The following is a 5,238-nucleotide window of genomic DNA, read 5'->3' as shown; positions in this document are numbered from 1 at the left end:
TTAGAACGATGATGCTTATCAAGAATGTAACACTTTGAGCCAAATACTCGAAAGTATCCAACTTGGGGTTTCTTACCGGTGAGGAGTTCATAAGCCGTCTTGCCGAGTAGCTTGTGAAGATACAAGCGATTTGTTGCATGACAAGCTGTCTCAACGGCTTTCGCCCAAAAGTGTTTTGGAGTCTTGTACTCGTCAAGCATCGTTCTTGCCATCTCAATAAGAGTTCGGTTCTTCCTCTCAACAACTCCATTTTGTTGAGGCATGTACGTAGCCGAAAGCTCGTGTGAAATCACTTCTTTGTCAAGAAAGGTGTCCACATTTGCGTTCTTGAACTCTGTTCCATTATCGCTATGAACCTTCTTGATATTCAATTCAAATTGATTTTGGGCCTTCCTAGTGAAGTTCTTGAAGATCTTTTGGACCTGCGATTTATCATCAAGAAAGAACACCCACGTAAATCTTGAAAAATCATCAACTATAACTAGACCGAATGAGTTACCACCGAGACTCTTGTAGGCATTGGGACCAAAGAGATTCATATGAAGTAGCTCTAGCGGTCTTCTCGTGGTCATAATGTTCTTCATGGGGTGGCTTCCTCCAACTTGTTTTCATGCTTGACAAGCACTACAAAGTCTATCCTTGTCAAATATAACATCTTTTACTCCAAGGATATGATCACCTTTAATAAGCTTATCAAGATTTCGCATGCCCACATGACCTAACCTTCTATGCCACAACCAACCTTTCGAGGATTTAGCAATTAGGCAAATTCTAGGTCAATCCTTTTTATTGAAATCAACAATGTAAAGATCACCTCTATGTGTACCGGTAAAGACCATTTTATGGTTATCTCTACGAAACACTTGGCAATCTACTTCAGTAAACAGGACATTGAAACCAAAGTCAGCAAGTCTAAATACAGAAAGTAAATTGTAGCCAAGAGATTCAACGAGCATAACATTTTGTATGGAGCTATCATGTGAGTTGGCCACCTTACCAAGGCCAACCACCTTACCCTTTGAGTTATCACCAAAAGTGACATACTTTCGAGGGTCGTCATTTTCAGCAAGCTCACGAAACATATCTTTGTCTCCGGTCATATGATCAGTACATCCACTATCAAGAACCCATTTCTTTCCTTCGGCCATGTAGCCGCGAAGATTAGCCATAAGACCAAAGTGTCTCATTGCATCATCAAGATCATGGTCACTATCATCATCATCGTAGTATCCATGTTCAACATCGTCATGTGGTGGATCAATTCCTAGAGAGAGTGATTCATTAGAAGTATGACCGTAACAATGTTCATCTCTATGAATTCTAATGACTTCGGAAATGATATTGCTAATGATTCCAACATCTCCTTTTGCACTCGTAAGATTAGTAAGCTCAAATAAGCAATCACCAAATTTGGGATCATTGGAACTCATCTTACTCAAGGCAATAGACTTATGAAGAATCTCATCTAGATTTTCAAGGAATAATTTGGGAATCGTTCCTCAAGGAATCTCCATAAGGTGTAGGCACAATCAAGAGTAGGCAAGCTAGCAAGCAAGTTTCTAGGCAAACCTCTAATGATTAAATTGACGGTTCTAAGATTACGGATCATGTCAATAGACTCATCAAGGGTAGGATGCAAAGGATCAACATGAGGTGCACAAGGGCTAGTAATGTACTTGTTCAAATGATATTCATTGAAAATCTCAAGCATCTCATTTTTCCACTCATGAAAGTACTCTCCATCAAGTATAGGCACTCTACATCTAAGACTCCCCAACGTAGACTCATCCATCTTTCTCCAAAGGTGTTTAAACCAAAGCAATGGAGACCAATGCTCTAATACCAATTGAAAGGATCGAGAAGAGGTGTCTAGAGGGGGTGAATAGACTCTTAGCAAGAAAAGTTGCAGTTTTTAATTTCTTTAAGTTGAAGTGGAGTTTTGGCACAAGTTTAAACATTCACAATACGTATCAAGCAAGCATGACAAGAGTATATGAGCAGTGGAAAGTAAATCATGCAAGTTGCAAGAATGTAGAGAGATGGGATTGGAGTGTGCAAACGCAATTGGAGACACGGAGATTTTTGGCATGGTTCCGATAGGTGGTGCTATCATACATCCACGTTGATGGAGACTTCCACCCACGAAGGGTAAGGGTTGCGCAAGTCCACGGAGGGCTCCACCCACGAAGGGTCCATGAAGAAGCAACCTTATCTATCCCACCATGGCCATCGCCCACGAAGGACTTGCCTCACTAGGGTAGATCTTCATGAAGTAGGCGATCTTCTTGCCCGTACAAACTCCTTGGTTCAACTCCACAATCTTGACGGAGGCTCCCAAGTGACACCTAACCAATCTAGGAGACACCACTCTCCAAAAGGTAATAGATGGTGTGTTGATGATGAACTCCTTGCTCTTGTGCTTCAAGTGATAGTCTTCTCAACACTCAACTCTCTCTCATAGGATTTGATTTGGTAGAAAGACGATTTGATTGGAAAGCAACTTGAGGAAGGCTAGAGATCAAGATTTATGTGGTTGGATTGGAATATCTTGACCTCAACACAAGTGTAGGTGGTTCTCTCTCAGAAAATGTATGTTGGAAGTATAGGCATATTCTGATGGCTCTCTCCACGAATAAAGAGTGGGTGGAGGGGTATATATAGCCTCCACACAAAATCTAACCATTACACACAAATCACCAAACTCGGTGGGACCGAATCATAAAACTCGGTCAGATCGATTTAGTTCAAAATGTGAACTTAGGATTTTCGGTGGGACCGATGTGCTAGGGTTAGGGTAAAACCTTATCTCGGTTGGACCGATTACACAAACTCGGTGGGACTGATTTGGGTAATAAGCAAAACAAAGAGTTGGCCAAGCAAACTCGGTGGGACCGATTGCATATTTCGGTGAGACCGAAATTAATGCAATAGGCAATAGAGAGTTTGCAAGCCCATCTCGGTGAGACAGAGATCCCATCGGTGAGACCAAATTGATTAGGGTTTCTGGCAGTGTCTATGTCAAGTGAACTCGGTGGCGCCGGATAGAAAGTTCCGGTGGGGCTGAGTTTGACTTTTGGTTTGGGATAAATGTGGATGTGAGAAAGTGGTTGAGGGTTTTGGAGCATATCACTAAGCATTTTGAGCAAGCAAGCCATTGAGAAACACCTCATCCCCTCTTAATAGTATTGGCTTTCCTATGGACTAAATGTGATCTTGGATCACTAAAATGAAAAATATAGAGTCCTGAGCTTTGAGCTTGAGCCAATCATTTGTCTTCCTCATCTTGAAGGGGTCCCACATCCTCTAATCCATGCCACTCCACTGTTGGACTTATCTGAAATATGCTAGATGAAAGTATTAGTCCAACAAGAGATATGTTGACATTAATTACCAAAATCACCCATGGAGCACTTGTGCTTTCACCCACTTCCTCCGAGGGCTAGGGTTCGCCCTCCACCCCTTTGTTCGAGGGCTTATGTTCTATTACGTGCTAGATTTTCACGATCTAACTCCGGACTCCTTCCTTCACATCTCAGCGTTCATCATCACGTGTGAAGCTTTCCTCCGTATTCCCCCACACTTTGGCTTATGGCTTAAGACCTTTAATGTGAAGCTAAAGGTAGTCGACAGGGGACGAGCAGAGTGCGGTGGTGCTACAGTGGGAAAACTTATCAACGCTCCCTGGCTAAAAGAATCCTTCACAGAATCTTCCGACTTATGGCAGCGGTAGTGGTTTTACATCACAGAACCCCGTGGCACCAAGTGGGTAGCTATACCTGTGTTTCGATCTGGCCCTCCAATTCAGCTCGCATCATGGGTCAATAAGGGATTTGTCGTGGAATTGTCACGGCAGATGTCCTAGAGCAAGGACTTAGTCGTAGGGCCATCGCACTAGGAAGCTTAAAGGGGTTAATCAGGACAAAGGACACGGGAGAGCTTTTATACTAGTTCGTCCCCTTACGATGAAGGTAAAAGCCTACGTATAGTTGGTATTGGTATTGCTGGGGTTTCGATCTCCAAGAGGCTCAACTCACCGGCTTGCTTATCGATTTGTTGTTTCTTGCCCTAAGCCGCCACCGGGTCGTCCCCTTATATACATGGGTTGACGCCTGGTGGACGACAGAGTCCCGGCCGACTCATAATCGTGTCCAGCTCGGTGACTTCCCTTACATGCCTTTCTTTACAAGTCTTTCCTTACATATGGCGGTTCATAATTTCATGCCTTAAACCGCCTTCAGGCCTTTGGGCCTTCTATAAGACTTAATAAACTACAATCTTGAATGTTTACTGGGCTTCTTGCCTAACCCGCCATTGGGGCTGACCCGGCCCCTCCTGGGCGGGTCTCAACTGATAGTAATATCCCCAACATTAGGCCCCAGGTTGACTTTGAACTTTGTTCTTTGTCAATCTTCCATACTTAGCAAAAAATCCATCTTTATCTTTACTAAAATTTCCTTGTAACCCGCCGTGACGTCATCTCTTGAAAACGCAAAAAACTTTCATGACGTCATCTTCCAACGGATCTTTTATCTTTAATGTTTCCCGAGAATCGAGGCGCCTATATAGCTGGATAACCATTATCCGGTTCTCCCTTGATTTTCACGCCTGTCTGTTCGCATCTTTCCTTATAAATAGGCTCGCCCCGGCCTTCCTCATTCCTCTCTCTCTCTCTCTCCCTCTCTCTCTCTCTCTCTCTCTCTCTCTCTCTCTCTTCTTCCTCTCGTGTCCCTGCCGCTGCTCGAGCTTCGCCGCCGCCGCGCCTCATCTCTGTCGTCGACACTGGCCGCTGCATCGACCTGAACCGATCCAGAGAACCCGCGGCGACCTCCGCAGTAGACCTACAACCGTAAGTTTCCTTTCCTTCGTGTCTCAGATCTTCATTAGGGTTTCCAAGATCCTGCTTGTTCTTCGTAGTTCTTCCACTGCCTCCTCTTTTTGATCCAAAAGAGATGTATGTTTATGCAGTAGTTGTTTGGTGCCTCCTTTTGATACTAGCAGACTCCTTTTTCTGGTACAAGAGCCATATTTAGATCTAATGAACTCATCTGGGCTGTATTTTTAGGTCTAGAAATTTTTTCATTTTGAACAGCCATTTGATCTGAAATAATATCAAGCATTTTGGGAAACTTGTTTGTCCCAACACTTAGCTGAATCCGCTTTCTGAAAGAATCTGTAGTCATGGCGGCTTACCGCACCGGCTTTCTTTTCCTTATATGCCATTAACCCTTAGTTAAGCCG

This window comes from Triticum urartu, chromosome 5, assembly GCF_003073215.2.
Source record: "Triticum urartu cultivar G1812 chromosome 5, Tu2.1, whole genome shotgun sequence".
In the NCBI taxonomy this organism is placed as follows: Eukaryota; Viridiplantae; Streptophyta; class Magnoliopsida; order Poales; family Poaceae; genus Triticum; species Triticum urartu.
This window is presented reverse-complemented; position numbering follows the sequence as displayed.